This window comes from Hetaerina americana, unplaced genomic scaffold (assembly GCF_022747635.1).
Source record: "Hetaerina americana unplaced genomic scaffold, ioHetAmer1.1.p SCAF_1, whole genome shotgun sequence".
In the NCBI taxonomy this organism is placed as follows: Eukaryota; Metazoa; Arthropoda; class Insecta; order Odonata; family Calopterygidae; genus Hetaerina; species Hetaerina americana.
In genome coordinates, this window is record NW_027286069.1 from 83,679,964 (window position 1) to 83,704,124 (window position 24,161).

At 39.3% G+C, this 24,161-nt stretch overlaps 1 long non-coding RNA gene across 1 annotated transcript in view; it reads left to right on the forward strand.

Moving 5' to 3' along the window:
* LOC139686346 (uncharacterized) overlaps positions 1-24,161 on the forward strand; it is a 403,335-nt gene that overhangs the window by 159,700 nt on the left and 219,474 nt on the right. Inside the window, exon 4 of the long non-coding RNA XR_011700368.1 lies at positions 2,012-2,057. This is a non-coding gene — a long non-coding RNA (uncharacterized lncRNA). The remainder of the gene's footprint in view (positions 1-2,011; positions 2,058-24,161) is intronic.

Below are 24,161 nucleotides of genomic sequence, written 5' to 3' on the forward strand. Positions count from 1 at the left end.
AACGCATTGACTTACCCAGATGCGTAAATATTTGGACAAAACAATCATTACCCCGAAAAAATAATTCAACCTCCATAAAAATCCTTATGTATTTGAAGTTCAACCCCATCGATTATAAAAAAACAGATTTTTTTTCTTTGCTGTCGTCTCTAAACAACTTTTTCAGCGTTTCAAAAGCAGAAAAAAAGCGTAAATGAAAAATAAATGCCGCAGTGGCCGTGTCACGCCGCACCGACTGACGTTTCAATTTGCTTCTGGGGTCATTGCTATGGTGTAATGTCGAAAAAAGAATAACGTCCCGTACGGAATCGATGCTCAAATTAACCGGAATATTTTAAAACCAAAGGCTTTCAATCAGCGTGCTCTCCATTTTTCAAAACAAAACATTTGTAAACGCCGGCCCCGCCCAACAGTGTCTCGCGAAATCTTTTGTTTCCATACTCTCGCTCACTCGCCCCCGTCCCTTAAAATCCAACCCAAATCCTGCCAATCTCCTCCTTTCCCTTAACCAAAAGAACACCCTGGACGCACTCATACACTCTTGATTTATTCCGCTCGCAAATTAACCTTGCGTCAATCGGAAATAGGAATCGTTTACTTTCTTTTCCCCATGCGTAAATACGAACCGCAACGACCTCCTTGCCTTTTACCTATAGCTCCAATTCTTTTCCCTTCTGTACACCCACTGTCATTCTTTTTACATTTACGTATTTCATTGCACTAAGCCTTGTCCTCTGGAAAATGACTTTCCCGTGTCTTCCAAAACCCACTTAACCATCTCTAGCACAAAAATAAAAATGAATTGAGTTCGGTGGTACATATTTATGGCCGTGGTATCCTTTTTCTTCCTTTCTCATACTTTGGACTCGCTCGTGACTCTCTTACAGATTTGATTCAAATTTTACTTATTTGCGGAATATACTTAGGCAGTCATGTGGAGTGGGGAATTTTAATTTTTTGTCATTACACCAATTGTTTACAAGATTTGGTTTTCCTTCCGCATATGTAAGTAACAACGAGAATCGTGTAAAAAACTTGTACCTACTACAGAGACACTAATTTTCTGGTAAGGCGACCGTCATGTAATATATCATATCGTTTTAAATATTTTACCTTGCAGTGAAAATAAAAATGTGATATTTAAAATTAGATGATATCAATTAAATTTTAGAATGCCCAGAGATTTGGCCTTGAAAATTACATGAAGAAATAAATTAAGAAAGTTCCTTCAGTGTTTTGTACCTTAGTTAAAAACTATGAGGTATGAGTTAAGTACTGTCAACGTTACTAAGTTTTCCTACAGTTAAGCAAGCATACATAAGTCTAGTATTCAAATTGCCCAGTGCTGTGCGGCAGTGCGTAAAAAACTGATTGAAATGGATTTTGTAAGGGTTTCAAATTATTTGATAGCCTTAAAATTTAGACTAATACGTATTGTTATCGAGAAATGCAAGCGAATTTTTTACGTTAATTTTGTTTTTTTTAGATAAAATAACCGGGTTTAAAGCAGAAATATATTTGTTTTAAAGTTCTTTTTGAGTGTAATATGGAACTTAAGTCTATTGCTTTTTATTTATCTACTGTGATGAATGACTGCATAAATGTGTACATTCAAACACAAAAACATAAAGACATATAAATGTCATTAAATAAATATATGTTTACATGTGGCTCGCGGTTGTCCAGGGGTAGGTAAGTAGAACGTTGGACTACTAAGCGGAGGATCCCAGGTTCGATTCGCGGGCATGACTCTGGTCACCTGCAGCTCCACCAAAGCTATGTGATTTTATGGTACCAGATCTTCCTGGGAAACCATAACTGGCACAGGGAAAGCAACTGACCCCCCTACCCTGATGTGTGAATTTCACAGGATATCAAAGCTTCACAGGGCTTCGGGAATTAGTACTGGGTGGACTCTACCATCACCTACCAAACCGACTTTCGGATTCATATTGTGTTTATAGTTTTTTTTTATTTATAGATATTTACCCATGATTTCCTATCTTTACAGGTGCGGTCAACTGATACTGTCAGTTTTTCAAGAAAAGTTTTCGGTGGTGAGTAGTGACTCAGTTCTTAGTAGAATATTGTAACGTATGTGTGTGCGCGTGCATATATATATATATATATATATATATATATGTATATATATATATATATACAGGGTTCGTCCGGAAAATAAGTGTACTGACTCCTGGGCTGTGCGCGCCGCTCCAGGCGCGTCCAGCACCGCTCTGACGGGCTGCGATTGGAGGGGGGTATGTTGGCAAGCGACGCTGAAAAAGGCAGTCGGCTCTGAGCTGTGGTGTAGTGAGGAGCTCTGTTAACGCGAAACCTCCACGCTTCGACCCACGTCACGGAACGCGATGCCGAAGTTTTTGGAGCAGCGTTATTCCATCAAATTTGCGGTAAAGCTTGGGAAATCGTCTACCGACCGCCTGGTTAATCATACCGAACTGTCGGTATGATTAACCAGGCTTACGGGGAGCCAGCCATGTCCAGAAACATGATCTTTGTGGCACAGTGGCACAAGATGTTCGTGGAGGGCAGAGAAGAGGTCGAGGACGAGTCTTCGAGAGGTTCCCGATGATGCCTTCGCGGGAGCGTTCCAGGAATGGGAACGCCGCTGGAACAAGTGTATCGACTCACAAGGGTCCTATTTTGAGGAATATTAGCTTAAGATATGTAAAAGTGTAATAATTTTTTTTTCCTGAGCTCAGTACACTTATTTTCCGGATGAACCCTGTATATATATATATATATATATATATATATATATATATATATATATATATATATATATATATATATATATATATATATACATACATTTATATTTTGTAATCTACCGATTAAGAAAGTTGATGGACCAACTATCAAATAAATATTTTCTCTCCTCTCACAAAATAATATCATACTCTGCAACAAGCCCCTCTTCATCTCCAAGTACTTCCTTCCTCCTTTCATTTTTCCAAACATCTCCATACTATCCCTGCTCCTACCTCATTTTCCAAACATTTTTCTCCATTGTAGTATTTAAATGACGATACTATGCTTTGACGACACTGACGATAAATATGCTTTTCATCCATTATTCCCCTCTCCTTATCATCTCCCCGAACAATCCCCTCTCCTCGCCCAACATACCTAACATTTTCTCATTACCTTTCCTTCTGACCCATTTTACCTTATCCATTCTTCTCCACACCCACATTTCAAAAGCCTCCAATCTACGCCTATTCTCCTGCTTCATCCTTACTCAAAGCCTCTGCCATCAACTCCCTCCGTGTGAAATCCTCTTTGCCTAATGCATTTCTTCTCCTTACGTCCCTACTCCCTTGACCATGTTGATACCATCATATATCTATTGCATTGAATCTCCAATTCACCTATCAATACTTACAACCCCTTGGCTGACTGATAAAATAGAGCTAGAGAATATATATACACATACAGTATACCTGTATATATATATATATATATATATATATATATATATATATATATATATATATATATATATATATATATATATATACACACACATATATATACACACACACAGGGACATGCATGTAAGATATTGTTTTTAACTTAATTAATTGCTTAATGAAGAATTAAAAAGTAGCTTTCGGTTCACGAAATCAACGGTCAACTCTCATCTGACTCATCACGCAGGATAAATTAATATTTTGAAAACTGTAAGTTTTGAATGATTGAGTGATAGTATTTTATCCTTTATATGATTGCCATATTAATAGGTTTACATTTTAAGCTGGTGCCATATTTCCTGAGATGGGAAATATGCAATACGTTTAATTGGATTTATTTATGAGATAACCTGCAGGCAAGTAGATAGAATTGTTCTATCAACTTACTGATGCTTGATTCGTACTTTATCCGACGCCATTATGGAGTGTTCATTCATGTATATTTCGTTATTGCTAACCGGTCCTCCGCCAAGTGAAACGCTTCCAATATTTACGTTTCCATTTATCGGAATGATTTCGTCACTCGAATGCAACTGTTTCTTTTTGAATTATTAAAATTTCTCCAAAAGTGCGTACATGTCCGTGGAATAGTCTGATTCCTAATTGCACCCACTCTGATACTAACCCGAGTGACGGTGCAATGCTATGGTGTTAAGCCCTTGGATTTTCGGCTGGTTATTTTTCATCTGGCTTCGTCTACGATGGTAAATATCTCTTTGCTTTAAGCCTTTAAATTATTATAATTTCAATGTTCGAGCTATTTGCTCTCAGACACAATCCCATCTATAACGTAGTAAAGAAGATAACTTTGTGTTTAATTGATTTCCGTAATTGATTGGTGAAACGTTTTCGTCAATGATTTCACTCCTTCAAACATATTTTCGGTTCTCCCCAATTCCCTCAACGAGCTGCTGTTCACTCTTGCATGGCGATTGAAATGAGCATTCATTGGAAGTTTATCGAGGTTTTGCGAAATCATTCAACAGTTAAATTTGAGTCTCCTTCCCGTTGGTTACCAATTACTCGTTGACGTAAATGTCGAATTTGACTCTGAATTGTGTTACAAGTCAAAAAGGTGTGTAATAATAAATTACATATACGGTGAAAACAACGAAATGAGATAAATGAATGTCGGAATACCCACCCTCAAGATGTCGTTATTGCAGTTTTTTCAGCTTCTGAAACGGAAACTATATCTCCATTTTATATCAGCTTCCTTAGGCTGTTAACTTCCTAATGTGATCTTATCTGATGACACCATTGACGTGGCTAAGTGGTAAAATATGGAATTCATTGCTTAAGTTTTATTATTCGTTCTTTCCCTTGAGGAAATAGTCGACTGTATTCATAAGTGAAAATTTCGATGTCCGAAATTCAACATGATGTTGAGTTGATCTCTGATGTTTAGTATGAGCAGTGCTTAAATGGTGTACTTTGAAATTTACGCGCAAATTCAAAGAATGCATTGGCAACTTCTGTTCTCATGATAAGTCACTAGAAGGCATGAATTAGAATAGAACTCTGCCAAAACAGGAGTTAGTTAACGAAAGAAAAAACACAAAGTTTGAGTTAGCATGGTTTTTTTGCGAATGCAGGCAGAACTAAACATCTTTATAGCTAATCTTGCGTTTAAATACACATTCTATTATAATTTTCGTCACAATGGAATTTGACAGGTTCTAGGAACTCAGCCTTTAAAGATAATTCTCTCATAATCATAAATTACATTTTACGGAATTGGTATAGTTTGTATTATGGCTGAAGATATTGTGAGTATCTCTCATAACTACCTACGTGTAGTATTTGTTTGCTCAAATATAGGTGCATAGTTTATTGCAATTATCTGGATCTCAACATCCGAAAATTTAAGTACATGTGGATCTTAAAATCTTTTGAACCAGATATTCGTATCCTTTATATCAAGGCACATAAGGTATCCAGGGAAAGGTGACTAATTGAGGTTGTCCCCTTATATATACAACTGCTAGTTGGATACACTTTTAAAATACTGGTTAATTTTGAATTTGGGCATTTTGCTTGTGATACGCATGCTGGATGTTCATCGATACATTTATATTATATCGAATCCCGATGAAAATAAAGATCTAACGTTTTGGGTATTCTTCATAACAAAAGAATTCTCAAAAGAGTAACCAGCAGTGGACACGAAACTTTGGCCCTACGTTTACACTGAAAATTCCTGAAAACTGACTCATACTTTCTCTACTTTATGTTGTCAGATAATATATAGCGTGGCGGTGATGAACGAGAGTGTGGGCTGTGGGAAATGTCAAAATTGGTCAAAGTTATTTCCCGAATAATTCGATCACTAGTAGCAGTGTTGGTGGTATGATTGGTGCGAGGAATTCTGTAACCATTGAAAAGTAAGCGATGTCATTTTGGTAGAAACTTTAATGGTCTCACACAAGTGAGCTAACCTGCACGCCGTACCTGAATTTATTATTTTGCGTACACTCACAAAGCATCACATTTTAACAATGCATTCGGATATCCGAATCCTTTATCCAAATATATTTTTATCCACCCTCAGTATCCATGTTCCGGATCTCAGCATCCGGATCTGTGATCCGGATAATTCAAATATTCGATTTTCAGGATTCGGATGATATAGAGAAGTAGATGACCGAACATTTGGACACAAAGAAATCCGGATTCTATAATGAGTATTTTCATGCACGTTAATAATTTTCTGGAATTCTTTTCCGGAAATTCCTGGAATCTACTTGGGTGGCTCTTATTACAGGTTTCTGATAGCTGCCTGAGGATGTCAAAATGTGACTGATATGGTGTGCTGTCTGAGATATCGAATGTAGTCTAGAACCTTTTGAAGGAATAGTGTTATTAACTGTTTCAAATAGTGTTATTAATATTCTCAAAAACTTAACATTAAATTATAAACACAGTAGACACATAAGAAAGAATAAATGAGAAGTACAGGTGTATGTGAAGTGTATACTGTATAGTGCATACTTTTTTCGCAAACAGGGCCAACGTTTGACGAATATGGGTTAAGGATTGTGTAGGAGTATTTCTAGAGCCATGAACATAAATTTATTTTATTTTCAATTTTTTGGCCAAAATTTTGTAATTTAAAATGCTCTTGTTTTGTTTATTCATTTCTCTTGTTTGATCAGGCATTACTTTCGAATAGAATCTATCATAGATGCCCACAATATCTAGTCTTTCTGATCCTCACATCTGTTTCATCCTTGACACGGAATTAATTCAAATTACTCTGCGCCTAATTGTACAAACAAGTAATAAAGAATTCCAAATGTCAAAACTGTAGAGTGATTACTCGATTATGATTATTAATTATGCTATACGTGGATCGCTGAAATCCTATTGCTTTTCAAATTCCCTCTTTAATATTCATCACGACCTTTCATCTTTCACTCCGACGTCTTCTTCTCCACCCCCTTCCTCATATCCCACCGTTCTTTTCTCCCATTTCTTTACTCCCCTTCCTCGCTTGCTTCTTCCGCGCCCTACAACATCATCCCGGGACCCTCGCCACGCCACCGCCCATCCCCTCTCCAAGCCCATTTGAAAGCCCTCCCATTCCCGACCCCCTTTCCCCACCCGTCGACCGCGCTCCATAAATCTCGTACGCTAGGCTCCCTCAATCTCCTCCCGTCAAAACGTTAACCCCCCTCACCTAGCCTTAATCCGTGCGACCTCCTGCATGCACTCCCCTTCCCGACCGCCCCGGGCCGTACACCTCGCCCCCGGAAGGTAGCCGTGTCGGATGGAGTGTCAGTAGTTTTTACGCCGAGACCTGGGTTCGCTCCTCCTTCGCCCACAGTAGCACATCCATATTCCGCCATTCGCCTGTTGTTCCCTTCTTCCTTCATCGGAGGAAGGAGATATGGTGATACGGCAAAGTGAGCCACCGCCAGATTCATCGTCAATGGAATTGATAAAAGGCGTGATCTTATTTTATCGTATTCCTCCCACTTACTCCCCTATTTTTAAAAAATAGGACATGTGGGCTCATTATGCTGCGTAACTGAATCCTCCTACTCATTGATTACACCTATTAATCTCTCAGATGTGGCGTACAGAATGTATGGCACGGTTCGGGAACACCCTTTATTTGGGTTGAATCCCGAGCACCGTTACTTTATTGAAATATTGAACTCCGGAAATTTTTTTTCAAAAAACTGAAACTCCTTGAAAGTATTCTAGCACACAGAAGGTCTTCATTCCTGAGATATTCTCATTGGTGTAATTATCAACTTTTTTATGCTGCATTAGGTAGTATTTTAAACGAGTTCTATAGACCCTTAACGTATTTTCCTGTTTGTAAGTGCTTGTTGGCCACGAATACATTAAAGATTACATTAAAGAGCTTTCTGAAAGAATAGCTTTTATATTATTATTTCCTAATCTTTTTAAAGTTTGAAATAATATTTACGATACTAAGCTCTTGTTTATGCCATTTGTATCATTAAATTCAGTACTGAAGTGTTTATAATGTTAAATATTGATAGAAGACTCTCCGAAGTTGTTTCCATTTGAACTTACATGTTTCTGGTTGGGAAATTCACATTAACAGCGATAGGAAAATATATCCTGAAGTGGATCCTCCGGGAAAATCGACAAGTCTGTCCCCAATCTGCAGAATCCAACGAGTCGGATCGTGTCTTCGAGTGTCCTAGAAGATATTTTTGTAAATGGTGAACGGAAGGTGTGTCTGTGTGTGTTCATATAAACACACACACATACATATATATATACTATATATATATATATATATATATATATATATATATATATATATATATTAGTCATTACTTCTATATCTTCAGAGGAAGACGGATTGTTTCCGTCGAAATATCAAGAAAATACGTGTGAGTGTTCTCTTTTTTTGTGTTTCTATATTATGTGTTACTGTGTATTGTACTATTCGGCACTTCCGTGTTACGTCTATGAAAGCATATATATATATATATATATATATATATATATATATATATATATATATATATATGTATATACATGTATATAATATAAACATGCGTACACATACATAAAATCTTCTTCAACTTCCAAAATTTGCCCTCAGCTCATCATGTTGGAATATAGTATTTTGATGGCAGCGCATTATCGATTGCTCACTATTGCCATATCTGTTTAGCAAGACTGCAATGAGATTAATTGCAACAATGTTTTTATCTCACTCTTGTACTAGGAATTTTTTATTCCTAGCTAATTGATGGAAAATTTAAAATAATTTGCTCAAGTAGTCATAAATACAAACATAAGTTTTTGGTACTCCTTGAATTTTTGGGAGCACTGCGATCACATACACATATAATGTTTAAGTAGCAATTATGAAGATTAAATGGTAAGCCTGAAAACCCAAAGTAAATATTTCATTATTACTGAAGTCTATAAAGATGCTTTTTTAAAGAGCGTGCATTTTAACTCTGTGAATTTTTTTTAAAGTTAATTTAACTTTGATGTCAGCTTTCGCATCCTGATATAATATATAGTTTAAATTTCATGATTTTTCGAAGAGCGTAGGACCCTAGCTTCACACTTCCTGGCCAAGCCGGAAAGTTGAGTAATTATTTCCGAGTTGGGTACCTTGTTGTGCTGACTGTTCAATATAAGGACAGTATATGAAAGACAAACTTTTTTTATTCTTAAATGAACTCAGCCACATGCATACACACACATCACCGCACCGTAGTTGCGCAGTCAAACGAGAGACATCCTAAATGGAAGCCTCCGCGTCGTTGGTGTGAGGTGGTTCCTCGCGGACTAGGGTGGTCGTCAATTGCACTTCTCGACTAAATTCCAACAGCGGGATGGTCCAGAAAGGCCGCCGAGCGAAACGTTTCTGTCGCGGAGATCTCAAATCTGAAATAAAATGCATGAGGGGAAAAAAGCACGAAGTCGACGTGACTGGAAGCGACGATGTAGCCATTTACGCGCGTGCCAATTTATTTCGCGGAGTGGTGGGCGACACACGGTAGGTAGATAATGCCTGACACTTGAACTGGAGAACGGAATTTTCCAATACGTCACCCGGGAAATGAATGAACTCTGGGATTACGTAATGCTCGCGGTCTTAAAACCTCTCTCCTATCTTCCATTTCCAAAGCCTGCATCTCGCATAGCTCAATCCATTGACCTATATTCCGTCCCCTATTCACCTCCTTTTCTGCCATCCCTAACTTCCTCTATGGTTTTATTTTATGTCTTCCATTTTCCAGTATTTCTCATTCTCGTCATCCTTCAAACGCTCAACTTGTAAAGCATAAGAAAACAACGTACGCATAAACCATGTAGCGATTTTTCACTAAAAGCGAGCAAAAACTTGAAAATTTTGTCAGGAAACATTTGTTCTTAGAAATTAAATTTCCTGGTTGCAGAAATGGGTCTGAATTTGCCATAAACGTCAATTTAAAATCTCCATTGGATCGAGAAATTTTAACATTTGTATGTTTAGACTTCGAATGGTCACTATGAAGTGGCTTGTATTAACATTCCTGGTAGCGTCACGTGATACTGAAGCATGGGAAAAGATAAACGTTGCATGTTTTAAGTAATTCTGCAATGAACGAATGAACTCGTTTCGCTCCAGCATAATGTCCGCCTGATTACGAACTAGTGTTGCTTAGCAAACCACTTCCTCCTCCTCGTGCTTGCTCGCTGTACATCGGCCCCATAGCAAAAATTAACGTTCTCTTCGTGTCCTCTCGTCCTTGGAATCGCATATGCTTCGACTCTCCTTTCCATGCACCGTGCCCCCGAATTCTGAAGCATTTACATTTATCACTGCAATTTTTGACCATTGGCATTCTTGAATTATTCCGACTCTGACCTAATTGTGGGACAAATGGGTCAGATATTTGGGTAAGTAAATGACTAACGTAATTTTTTGCGTCGCACTACTACGTGACATGGTCGTTGAATACTTGATACAAGTATGAATTTATCTCTTTTCCTAAAATTTTAGTATCGTATGTGTGTTAATGTATAAGAGGACATCTTGATAATTTAACAATTGTGCTCCAAAAGAATTTTGCCATTGATAATATTATATATATATATATATATATATATATATATATATATATATATATATATATAAATTTATTTATTTATCAGTGAATAAATCATTAAGGCATTATTTAAATTACCTTTTAGTGCAAAATAAAACAAAAAGCATAATATTATAAAATTATTTGTATCAAGTTCTAATAATTTCAGATATCTGCACGCTGTTCGGAAATATTAATAGGACAAAATAAGATGAATATTTCAGCTCTACAAATATAGATGTCTAATTATATAATAATCTTATTCGTTTTGGCATTTTCTTAAGGAAAAATCATATTTTGCTATGGTAAAATTTAGGCAAATATTTTTTACGATAAAGATGAAAGATAATGTGAAGAATAATGTCAGTTAAACACCCGATTATTTTATGAGAAACAAATCTTGAAAATAATGCTTATAATAAGCTCCCTAGTGTTGAGGAATAATTCGGGTCACTGGAATTTGGCCTCTAAAAGCCTTTCCCACGTTGAATGAACTTTGGAATCTTTTTCCCTTTACTGTAAAGCCTGTTGGAAGAACTTTGTTTATTGCAAGTACTCTTGAAGTTCATCCAAGGCTCCTTGTGAAACCACAAGTGCAAGTTACAAGAAGTTCATTACTATCGTCTCCCAGGTTAAAAAAATATAAGCCGCAGTTTTAGCGATATTGTTATGCTTGGACAATTACCTGTCGTCATGCACATTAAAGTCTAAAATACTTGAAACGAAACGTGGGAGAGAAATCGGTTAGCAAACTTTAATCCTCTCCGGAAACTTTCATTTGCTTTATTTAACGTCCCCCATATCTTAACCTCCAAGTTTCAGGACTTTCATATTTTATTTTTGCCGCCTGCTCCATGTTCTTGTTTTATGACCTAATTTTTTAAAGGCATGACAGCAGATTGTAGTAAAGTTCTCCCGTGCCAGAAACTTTCTTTTGAGATATGCCTCAAAGAATCATAACAAAAACTGAAAAAGAAATTTCCGTTCAGACCAACTTCGTGGTCGAATGCGTAAGCGTCATGTCTCTATGACATTTTTACTAATCCAGCCTTTATATCTCTGTCATTTAGCAAAAGAATATCTCTTATTTCTGAGCTCTCAACTTAAATTAGGAATTAAGTTCCCTGCTGAATCAATATTTGTGACAAGGCTGACATTTCTTGCAGAATTTTGAGGTTTTTATTATAACATCATATTATCAATTCCGCTTGTAGACTATGCAATTATGGGTTAATTTGCTTACGCTATGGATGCCCAGTATGCTGGAAAAAGTTTCAGATTTTAGTTTTTAGAGTTAATTTCCTCCTCCATCACAGTTCTATTTGAATGAAAGCTCTGATTCCTTTCATAATATACTTCATTAACTTCTTTCAGTGGCATTTTAGAATCCTTTGTTACAAAGATTCGACAACAAATAAACATATGAGATTTATTCCTAAATCAAAGCACGCCCTCTCTGGTGGCAATTCCCAGGATGCATTTATGTCATAAAAGGAGTATGATTGGTGGTAATTGGAGCCATCAATTACTTGGATTATTCCTTCTATAAGAAAATCAAAGTACTTAAGTACGCATTGAATCAGATAAAGCATCAAAATATTAAAAGTTATATGCAGACGCAATTGGATTGAGTAGAACATTAATAGAACGTTCTACTCAATCCAATTGCAGTGAATTTAGAATTGTGTATCCCAGAATTGGGGTGTTTATGAGCGGTTGATAAACTTACCAATTTAGCATAATTTTGTGTTATCCTATTTGCGCTTTAAAAATCACAGTACTAGCGCTTCCCATTTAGTATATCAGCTAAATAAATGCGGTCACCATAAAACCAAACCACTGGTAACTCTATAACAGTTGTATGTGTGCAGTTTGTTGTACCTAATTGACTTTTTGTCTCGGCATGTCATTCAACTTAGATTTACCTTTGGAACTTGACCTAAAAACTATTTTTCGAGAATTTGTTTTACTTGATCTGCTGTATTTTTGTTCTTTTTGTTTTGTAATTCGTTTTTTATTTCTAATTCCATAACAATGAGTTTCAGCATCAAATTCTGTCAAATTCAGACACCGGGCCTTAAAAGGTTAATGGAATCATGTTTGTTAAATGAAAGAAACTATTTGTTGTAAACTTGGAAAATAGGCACAAAAATCTCTGTTGCGTAAACTATTTTTATTTTCATCTTCATGAAGATATTTCAAAGAACTTTTATCTCGCGCACCTAATTCATAAATCTTTACTCTCGTTGGGATTTTGCATTTTATTCAATAAATTGTATCCCTATGAATTTCAATTCTCCAGATATCTCAGTCCTTCGAAAGTCGAGAACTAATCTTGATGTAAGCATACAAGCTGTATCTTGAAGCCGGAAATAGCTGACTTGAGTACATGCTGTCTTATCGTATTTCTCGATCAGAACTTGCGTGTCACTGAAGAACTTCGTTTTCATGTTTCTTGAAAAAAAAAATAAAAAAGGGCAACAATGAATGTCTTCGGCAATGATAAAATGGCATGTTCATTTTTAAAATTTAGGTTATTCGCACAGTATGCACCACAAAATGGGAGATTTTTCTCTTCATATTCGAATATTTGGAGTGCGTTAAAATTTGCATATTCTAAAACACTTCACTACTCTGCGGTTAGTACTTCCGCGATCGAATTGCAGTCCGGAGTTCTTTCATGGCATAATTTATAGGAGCTCTGTGATGCTGGAAATACGCAAGAGCCGTAGATTCATATGAGAATGTCTTGGCTTCACATAATTTTCATATTAGTTTGAATAAAAAATTGTTATTTCTTTGATTCTGCTCCACATTAGTATTTTTTCATTAAAAGATAAACACTCATTTCCTTCATCATATGTCTGCAAAGAATTTCCTTTCCATAGAACATGCTATACATGTGCACGTATATTATATGAGTGATCTATGTTTTTTGGACGTTTTAAAAATGAGCAAACATTGTTTTATTTTTTACGTAACAGTGCCTTTGTTCATAAGTATACCCATATCGAATTATCTTTCCGTGGTTACCAATTTTTTCCTTCTATTGTTTTATTAATAATTAACTTAAAAATATAGATTTTATTTGATAAGACTAGTAATGATTTTATATTTCAGTGTTACAATTTTATTCTCCTTATACATATTTCATGAAAAAACTATAACCGGAACTTTTGCTTTCATTAAAATCATTCTCATAGTAAATTAATTTACAGTTCTAGGGAGGGTCTCTACGATGTCACGAAAAAGCTTATTTATTAATCCTTCTTTATTTACCAAAGCCCTAATCTTTTCTCAGTAAAAAATATTGCAATTTATTCTGCTACTCAGAGTCCTGGGTTAATACAACCGGTAGCATTAAATTATTTTTTTTCTTTTTCTCTTGGTTCAGTTTGGCTTGCCTCCACACTTTTTGTCTCCCCTTTTGAATGTTCAGAAATATCTTACGTTCTTAAAATTTTCCTCATTTTTTTAAAGAATATTCTGAGTTATCCATATTCCCATAGTAGCAAATTCATTGCCGGCATCCGCCTGGGATATTGATTATAAAGAGAAAGATATATCTCGTACTTGCTTCCCGTTTAACACAGCTTAAAGTTTTTGAAGAATACATTTATTTTATTTGGTTTTATAGCATTTTCAGAATTCGGTGTAAAACGGTGTCATTGAGTATGAAAAAATACTTATCCGATGCATCTGAGTGATAATGTTTCTCCTTCGGACATATTTTTACCCTGGTAAATGTTTTTTTATCTCGATTATCGCGATACTGAATTTAACGCCAATGGCGATGAAATTGTTAGGATGTGTAGATTTAATGCGTAATATTGAATAAAAATAGTTTTCAAAAATTTTTTATTCTAATAACGCTAGCTATACCCTAAAGAAATGCTCTTTAGGTTTACTTTATTTAGTCATGCTAATTCATAAGGTCAGTTTGTAGTAAAACAGAATTTTTTTTGGAAATATTTAATGAATTCTCAATTCACAGTATTTGGCATATTAACAGTATTTTAATTGTATAGCATACTGTTATTTTAGTACGATGGTGCGCATTTTCTCATGTAATAGCATTCTTCCTTTTGTTCCTTATTTTGCCGGCTGTTATTTCTATAAAGGCATTAAAACTAAGTGGGTGTTCCAATTTATTGTTATCGCATGATTAAAAAGGTTACCTTTGAACATTCTTTTCGGTGACACTTAGAGAAGTTACTTTGCACGTTCTTTTGAAATGCCTTAAGGACACATCAATTTCAATAAATAACTAAATTGTGTCTAGACGATGGTAAGAGCAGTGTCCCTAAAGAAGTGGTTACCGCTGTAATCACCATCCTATATGCGACCCTGTTCAGGAAAAAACACTACCACCACTCGGCCACCGTAGAGGATTCATTAAAACCGATGAAATTTCACGAGTTGGCCACCTGTTAACGCTCCCTTTGTTCCTTTTGACGTTATGTGCGGATGCAGAACGGGACGAGGAAAAGGGTCAGATGGTCTCCGGGTGGACGAGGTCGAGGGAGGAAGCCAAGGCGAAGGTCAGCATAGGGAATTCGAATGGAAAGCATAGGGAGGGATGGTGGGCAGGAGGGGAGTGGGGGTGGGTTGTGAAGGGTCCCAAAAAGTCCCCTCGGCCAAATTCTCGCTCTTTAAAGTGACTTACGATGAGTATCTGATACAGGAGAAGTAGATACGTATGGTACAATGGTCTTAGTGCGGCGTGGCGGACAGAAATGGGATGAAAGAAAGGAGAGGCATGAAAAGATGGAGAGAGATAGAGAGAAGCAGAAGATATAGAGGAGGATAAAGTGGTAGGAGATGTCGTGGGCATGAAAAATATTCTCTTTGTAGTTCCACGTGCACTGTTTCAGCATTTTCCCCCGCCCGTTTTTTTATAATGCAAACATCAGACTCCATGTTTTCGTTCAATTTGCATGGAAAACGAGGAAAGAATTGGCTGCGTCCCCTGTATGTAAAAAGGGAGTTCCCGCATTCTCTCCACCCTCTCACCTCCCGTATCTATCCGAACTCATGCGCTTCCTTCTCCCACGTGCCTGTGAAGAAGGAAAGTTTTCCCCCACCACTCGCCTGCCCCCACCCCCACACCCTCCCAGGACGCCTTAACCGCCTTCGTCCCCCGAAGAAGCTTGCACGGTTTTTATTCCCGTACCATAGCGCGTGGTGCTCTTCCTTTTGTTTGCCCAACCATCACCTCCAATTTATTTCCCCCTTTTGCAACTTCCTCCTCTTTCTGCTCGGTCCCGTTCTCCCCTCTCACTAAACCGCCAACCTTTACCCCCTTCCTCCGCCCCGCCGTCGCCCGTTCAAAGTCTTACCACTAAGTTCCCGTTACGTTTTCCAAGGCTTGTGTTATTTTCCTATTTTCTTCGCGGCCTCTTATAAACCGCCCATGTGATTTTTGTTCCTTACCGTTTGAGGAGCCCGCTTGTCTCTAACTTTCGTCTTTGTCGTAGTTTCTTTCCCTTTTCATTTATGTACCCACCTGTCTCACCTATTCCTCCAGACCCTTTTCTCATTTACGGGGAATCCCCCGTCCACTCTCTCTCTCGTCCCCGCACCTAAGTCCATCCTCTTAAAAAAACTGAATATTTATAGTATTTGTTATCACTCTTTGAGGTGGAGGATGCAAAAAAAATACCTTTTCTCGGGGGCGCTTCCCACTCGTTCCCCTTCTCCTCTTTCCTGTATCCCCCTCATCATTCCGTCGTGTTAATTTATTTTTAATCTCCGACGCGCATCAGCCTTATCTTCTTTTCAATTAATTTTTTCGTCGCTCCCTCCGACCACTTTTCTCATTTTCCACGGCTCATCCTCTTTCCCTCTCCCCTCCCTTCTCCTCCCCGCACCCCAACACAGGCATACACACTCACACCATCAATCCCCTGAACTCCAGGCCGGCTATCAACGCTCTTCCCGGCACCTCCACCTCGGCCCGTCTTTTCTCCCCGCATTTCCCGTACCCATTCCCGTTCCTCCTCCTCCTCCCTCCGTGGTCCGCTCCATCCAATCCGCCGACCCTCCCCCGTCATGCACAAACCACACCAGCTCCACGCGTGTCGCATCCTGACTACGTGCCCGAAAGCCATTAGTTACCCCATCTATCTCCTACTCCCCGGCACCGAGCGTGCTCTTTCCACTCACACTTCAGCCGCTCATCCTCCTCCTCTCAAACTCTCTTCCTCTTTTTATTCTTCTCCTTCTTCTTCACCCCTCCCAGACTCTCTACGTCTCGACAAAAGGCTTTTCCTCCCAACCGCGGATCGTAATTTAGGCCCGCGACGTAATATGAAATTTCCTTGTGTGCCTCTTTGAAGAAAAGAAAAGAAAGGGGAAGAAGCGACGACGGGGGTAGGCGGGCGAGATCCATGGAGTTCGTGCTTAATAACTTCCCTCAACTCTTTTCTTCGACATCCCCTACCCCTTCATCCCTGCCGTGGCTTAATGCACCAACACTTTGGAAACAACGCTACCAGAAAAAGATGAACGGATCAAAAAAGTTTTGAAAATATAGAGGCGGTGGTATCGTGCGCGTGTCTTTCCCTTTGTGGTAGTTGGGTACGTAGTAGATAACGTAATGGGAGTTTGGCGTGGAGTACGTCGGGGCAAGAAGATCTTACCGGGTGGATAGGAAAAAATTGCTTTCAAGGGAGTACTTGGAGTGTGAGTGAGTATGCATGAATTACGCGTGACAAAAGTCTTGTATTTTTTTTTTCGCTTTAATAGCACACGGCACAATCGTAACAGCGACCTCCTTTTCGGTTCAATTTCCTCACAGTGCATGCGAGCAAGGTGGGACCTTTAATTATGGAAACCGTTACGCTTTAGGTTTTCTACCAAATGTGGGTGTATCCCTGTGTTATTTTTCATGTTTTATGTTTTGAATTTTTTTATTAAAATTGAATGTTAACAATGAAGAGGTGTTCCCTGAGAAAGCATTTCTTCTGCCCCGAATTCGCGCCTTAAAAACACACAGTTGCGCTTTGAAACAACTTCCCGATTTAATGTCTCCCGCAGAGTGGCGCTCGTTCCACTGCTGTGCGGTACCGCGTATTTAATCAACAGCGTATTTAAAGAACGGAGTAGGCACCTGTGGATAAATACGGTGGTACTCCGGTTTCATTTTTGCCTGTTCATTAATATTTCCGGAATTCTCTCTAGAGAGTTCAGTTTTAGTAGACCCAAGAAATAGGTTTCCATGATTATTAATTGTTGACTCATTTTCAATAGAAATTAGCTAAAAATAGAAACCTATTACCGCTTTATTTTAGTTCTCTTAGATTAACTATCGGTGAAATCGATTTATTCAGAATGTGGCGGCCATGTGATTTTTACTGGACACATTGTTGGCACCCGCTTTGGGAACCAAAATGTATTTGTGAAAAAGTAAAATGAAAATTGATTTACAATCGGAGTATGTTATGCGTCAAGCCTTGATCCAAGTAAAGTTTTCTTTACAATTAAAGAATTCTTAACTTTTAACTTCTGGCTTTACAATTGTGAGATTGTGAAGTTGTTTTTCGATGCAATTATGTATAGTTATCATTTTTTAGTAAAATGAAGCATATCCTTAGAATTATGTAAATAAAGCCATAATATTCACCAGAGTAAAAGATATGAAGATAGTTGAGGAAGCAGAACTGCATTTGCATGAAGAATTATATTTGGACTACTAGGTACTACGAACTTCGTGATCTTTATAAAAAAAACCTAATAATTTCTGAGATTTATGTAAATTTTCATATTCAAATATTTCTCATTTTTTCATAGCTTTTAGCGTGATTTAGATGTTGGATATTAAAAAATTTGATTCTAAGTTTCTGCTCTCTCATGATATATTATTCAATTAGTGGCGGTTATAAGGGGACACGATCGACAGCGGAAGTGATTTGCGTTATTTTGGAAAGAATAGTGATTTAATAGAGGTATGCAGTATGACAAATGTTGAATTTTCAGGGAATCGGGAGGGGTGGTTGGAAACCCGGCGCCTAAATTTTCCTATTCTTAAAGAAAATCCACGAGAGATCCATAGTTTAACGTTCCAACTAACGTACGGCTTACAGGGTTCGTCCGGAAAATAAGTGTACTGATTTTTTCCCGCCGCTCCAGGCGCGCCCAGCACCGCTCTGACGGGCTTCGATTGGAGGGGGGTATGTTGGCAAGCGACGCTGACAAAGGCAGTCGGCTCTGAGCTGTGGTGTAGTGAGGAGCTCTGTTAACGCGAACCTCCACGCTCGACCCACGTCACGGAACGCGATGCCGAAGTTTTTGGAGCAGCGTTATTCCATCAAATTTGCGGTAAAGCTTGGGAAACCGTCTACCGAAACTGTCGGTATGATTAACCAGGCTTACGGGGAGTCAGCCATGTCCAGAAACATGATCTTTCGGTGGCACAAGATGTTCGTGGAGGGCAGAGAAGAGGTCGACGACGAACTACGGCCTGGACGCCCATCAACGACACTCACCGACGAAAATGTGCGAAAAGTTCGCGATGTACTGAACTCTGATCGTCGTCTTAGTGTTCGGATGATAGCCGAGAAGTGTAATGTGCCAAAAACAATAGTGCACGAGATTATTAGGGAGCAATTACAGATGCGAAAAATTTGTGCAAAGTTGGTGCCGAAAGTGCTCAGTGATGATCAAAGACTCAATCGTTTGGAAATCGTGACACAGCTTGCGGATCACTGCCAAAATGATCCACATTTTTTAGAGAACGTTGTTTCGGGTGACGAGACGTGGATCTTTGAGTACGAACCGCAGTCGAAGAGACAAAGTGCGGAGTGGCACACCCCATCATCACCCCGTCAAAAGAAAGCTCGCATGAGCAAATCTCGGATCAAGGCGATGCTCATTGTCTTTTTTGACAAAAGGGGAGTCGTCCACTACGAATTTGTACCTGAACGACAAACTGTAAATGGTGCATTTTACGTCCAAGTGCTCGACAGGCTTCGAAAACGAGTCGCACGCGTCCGGCCAGCGATCAAAAACTTCTGGCGGCTGCATCACAATGCGCCGTCTCACACCGCGCTTGTCGTGTCGGACTTCTTGGCCAAGCACGGCGTGGCAACGCTGCCGCACCCGCCCTACAGCCCGGACTTGGCACCACCGGACTTCTTTCTGTTCCCGAAGATAAAGAGGAGTTTGAAAGGAACGCGAAACGGGACTTTGGACGCCGTCAGAGGCCGTGACGACGTCTTCGAGAGGTTCCCGATGATGCCTTCGCGGGAGCGTTCCAGGAATGGGAACGCCGCTGGAACAAGTGTATCGACTCACAAGGGTCCTATTTTGAGGAATATTAGATTAAGATATGTAAAAATGTAATAAATTTATTTCCTGAGCTCAGTACACTTATTTTCCGGACGAACCCAGTAATCCACTTGAAATGGTACAAAGCATTCCAAATGGCGATCGGGATAGTACTGAAAAAATCTGCTACCACCGGGATTTCCCTGTAAGAAGGCAGGCAACGCATCGATCCAAATCCTTTTAACTTTTTCAATGAAAGTTCGTTTTAAGATATTTATTTACAGTCGGCATTTTAGTAACTTCGCCCGTAAAATCAAGGCAAATGTATTCGTTTTAAAAGCGTTATTTTTTGGCAAAAAACGCCATCAAATGTCAAATATAATTCTACGATTACACCTAGAGGGAAACTTTCCCAAACTTTTATCAACGGACTGTGGTTTCTTTCTAAATATGGATGAATATATTTTGTTTTATTACATTTCCAATATAGACCGTAGGATAGGAAATTCTCGAATCCAACGTTATGGGAATATTTCATTCTTAGAAAGTTAGTTTGTTAAAACAACCAAACAGCTATTTCCGCAAAAAACTTAATTCTCCACGGTTAATGAGATCGTCTCAATGAAGCCGTGTTTGTGGAGAGTAAAGTTATTCGTGGGAGTAGCAGTATCGCTTTTTTTTTTAATTTTTGCAAGATATCAATGAAATCGTACGATATTTTGACTTCGATTTTTAATACTCCATGTTTAAATAATACGTATACAGAAGGTAAGGATAAAACCACGCATTGCGTATTATTAAGGCCAGTGAAATTGTTTCCTGTATTTATTTACTCTGCCCTCTGTGGACATCGTGTTCTGCTAGCACGTAGAGAACGCGTCGATGTTTATTTTTCCACTGTCGCTTACACCGTTCTCTAGATTCGATTCGATTTCCACGTCACTCAACCAAACGCACTTCATCACCGATTTCTCCTCTCTCACCTTCCTTCCCCTATCTTCATCTTTACCTATGTCGTGCAAAGCTTCTCTCAGGCTCTCATTCCCTTCTCAGCCTTCGTATATCTATCACCCTCGCCACCCCTCTGCTCTCCTCCCAAAAACCAAACATCCTTCATTTTTTCCGCCCTGGAATCCACCACCATCGCACACACAAACGCACGTAAGCACGCACACCTTACCTTTCGACCACACCAGCACCCCCTCCTAATCCCTCTCATCCCCCACCCTATCCATCCCTTCATCCCATCCGAAACCTTACCCCATCCCTCCAAACTCTTTCCTCTTAAGCGGTCACTTTTTTTTATTCCACGAGCATTCCCCGCATATCATGCTATGGGAAACCCTCTATCTCCCCCCTCCACCCACTTGCAAAAACACACAAAGCTCTCCCGTGCCGAAAGCGCCGCAAAGTCACCAACTCTTGCCTACTTTCAACCCCACGCCCCCTCCCTTTTTTCAATCCTCGCTCGTCCCCTTCAGCCACACTTCCCGTCCAATCCCCCCCCCACTACTTTCCTCCTCCTCCCTCCTCCCGATCCTCAGCCGCCCCCTCTTCCTTTATGCGTGAGGGGGAGGGTGGAGTAGTGGAGCCTTTATGACATCCTGCCATTCTGTAAACCCCCTTCGTCCCCCTCTATGGGAAACTCCTTTCTATTTCCTATTCACCCGAAAAAAAACCCTGCTTCTCCCCCTCGCTTCGTCCCTCTACCCTTGAAATTCTAACCTTCCCGTCTCCCCCCCCCTTCGTATCACCTCTTCTTTCGCCCGCAGTCAAAGCCCAGCTCTTCGAACCCTCAGAAACCTCCATCTCAACCCTCCACCCGCCTCCCAACCCTGCTCCTCCGGACACTCCTGCTCTTTATCCTTTACTCCCCTCTTCATTCCCTCGCCTCCCTCGTCCTCCACCCATAGGAGACAGCACCCCGTAGACCATTCCCAAACACAGGAAGCGACCCCCTTCAGAACGCACACAAACCAACGACTTCAGTCCTGAATCCCGGCGTCTCTCTCTCCCTCTCGTAGTCCCTTCACTCCCCGATGCCGAAGTATGTGTGTGCGTGTTGTATATATATGTATATATGACCCCCCCCCCCAGTCGCCTTCCTCTAAAACTTCGTCCCTCTCTGACTCCACATGCACGCCCCTACCGACCCCCCTTGTGTCTAAAAGCCGCTCATCATCCCGCTCGCCCCCTCCTCCTCCAGGGCCCATTCCCATCCCTCCACCCCCCCCCGGCCAGCCCCCCACCCAAGCCCCCTTCGGCCCTTGAGTGTATTTGTCCAACGCAACGGTATATATCCTCCCTTGAGCACATATCCCACTCTATCCCCTTCATCTCCTCATTCCACCCCCCCTCCTATTATTCCACCCCTTCCTCATCCCTCCCTCTTCCTCCCTTTTTCCCCACAATTCTTCCCTCTTCTTCCTTCCTCCACCCCCGAGACACGTCCCTCTTTCCATCACTTCTTCCTCATTCCTCCTCTCCCATTTCACCTATCTCCCTCTTTACTTGTTTTCTTCGATTAGTGTTCCTTCCCGACTTCCGAAATACCCAATATTGCGTTCTTATTAATCAATCTCAACAGTGGAGTAGTGTTCTTCAATTACCATTATCATTATAATTTCTATTTTTCATCGTATAGATCTTTGATAATAATTAAAGGCTTTGATTATCATTTAGATTTTATAGAAAAAATGTGAAAAGAAATTCGAAATTTGTTTGTCTCCGGCGTAACTTTATTGAAGTTAAACAACCTATTGAAATGAAATTAGTAACTTTGTGATGCCACACACCGTTTATATCAACATATACTTTATTAAGTGCTCCAAATAAAGAGTGTGCAGAATTATAAAATTACTTAAGTCATTTTAAGAATTCCCCATGCCTATAATTTGTGCCATCTACCGCATCAATCACTGAACTACCTCGCAAAGAGAGAGAAGACTTCGTAATATTCTTTCCTTGAACATTATTATATGGAACCATAAGTGATGTTTACTCATTAATTGTTTCATTGAAACACACCTGTAGAGAAACAATTTTTAGTAATTTTTTCACAGTGAAGAGAGTAAGTTCTAATGTCGTTCTTCCTGCATAATAATTGCAATATTTTTTATAGAATTCCAAATCACGTATGGCACCACAATGGAGAAACTTTATCCTATCCCCAACTTTATCATAACTTTTTAAGACTTAAAATGGTGGTTATTCACCATGTTCTCCAAGAAGCATTATTTTTGGTACTGATCATTAGTAAAAACATGGATAAAAGTGCGTTAATTTTGCTATTACGGTTGCATAAATGATAATATCCCATATCTTAATTTAATTTCTATCCATCTCACTTCTTTCTCACGTAACTATATCTCTACTGACCCAATAAACATGTATTTAATACGAGTAGTCTCTTTACTTTTGAATAAACAACGAGTAAAATGTCCTCGTTCTTTATTTGGGTTGACATTATTCCACTGATCGAAATTTTCTTTCCATGTTAATCGTTTGCAGTGGTAAGTTGCTACTCTGAAGAATTTAGCCACGTTAAAAGCGTGTTTTCCTTCCATTTAAAGTTCAAGGTCAACATAATGCAGAGATTGTGTCTTTCCCGACGACTTAGTTTATTAGGTGTATGGAGTCTGTAAACATGCAGATAGTGGCATATTGATAGGCTTTAGTACCTGGGATATAGTAAGCATACCTAGGATAGTCTGCAATCGCGAACTTTATAATACTGCCGTGAACTTCTTCTGTTTCTTCCTGCCACGAGCACTTTATGTGAAACGGGGCGTATTAATATGCGTCGTGCATACGGGTATGTTTGTCGCATGTATGGGAGTAAATATATGCTGGTGTTTTTGTGAGTATAGAAGCGTGCGTTCATCTGACTCCCGTGCGTTACAACGTAAGACCATTCCAAGAATAGAGAGACGAGTCCTCCAGAAATAGGGAGAATATTCCGAAGCGTGGAGTTGGATTATTGAGGGTTAGGGCGGAGGGGAGGAAGAGGGGGGGAAGATGAGCGGGAAAGAAGGGCAAAAGAAGCGCTAGGATGTGAATTGGAAGAGGTGGAGCAGTGATAACGAGAGAGGTGGATGGGATGGAGTAGACAAAGTGGTCAGACGAGTGACGTATACGAGTGCCCGCGCATTGAAAGTATTATTGTCAAACTGCCGGCAGTGAATTTAGAATATAAAATAGTAAAAACCGGTGGGAACATAGGCATTAATTTACAGTGCACGGTCAATTGGTTGCTAGGTATCATTCCGCGTATACAAAGAGAGAGGGAAAACCTCCAATAGCAATCAATTTACATCCTGAGTTTATT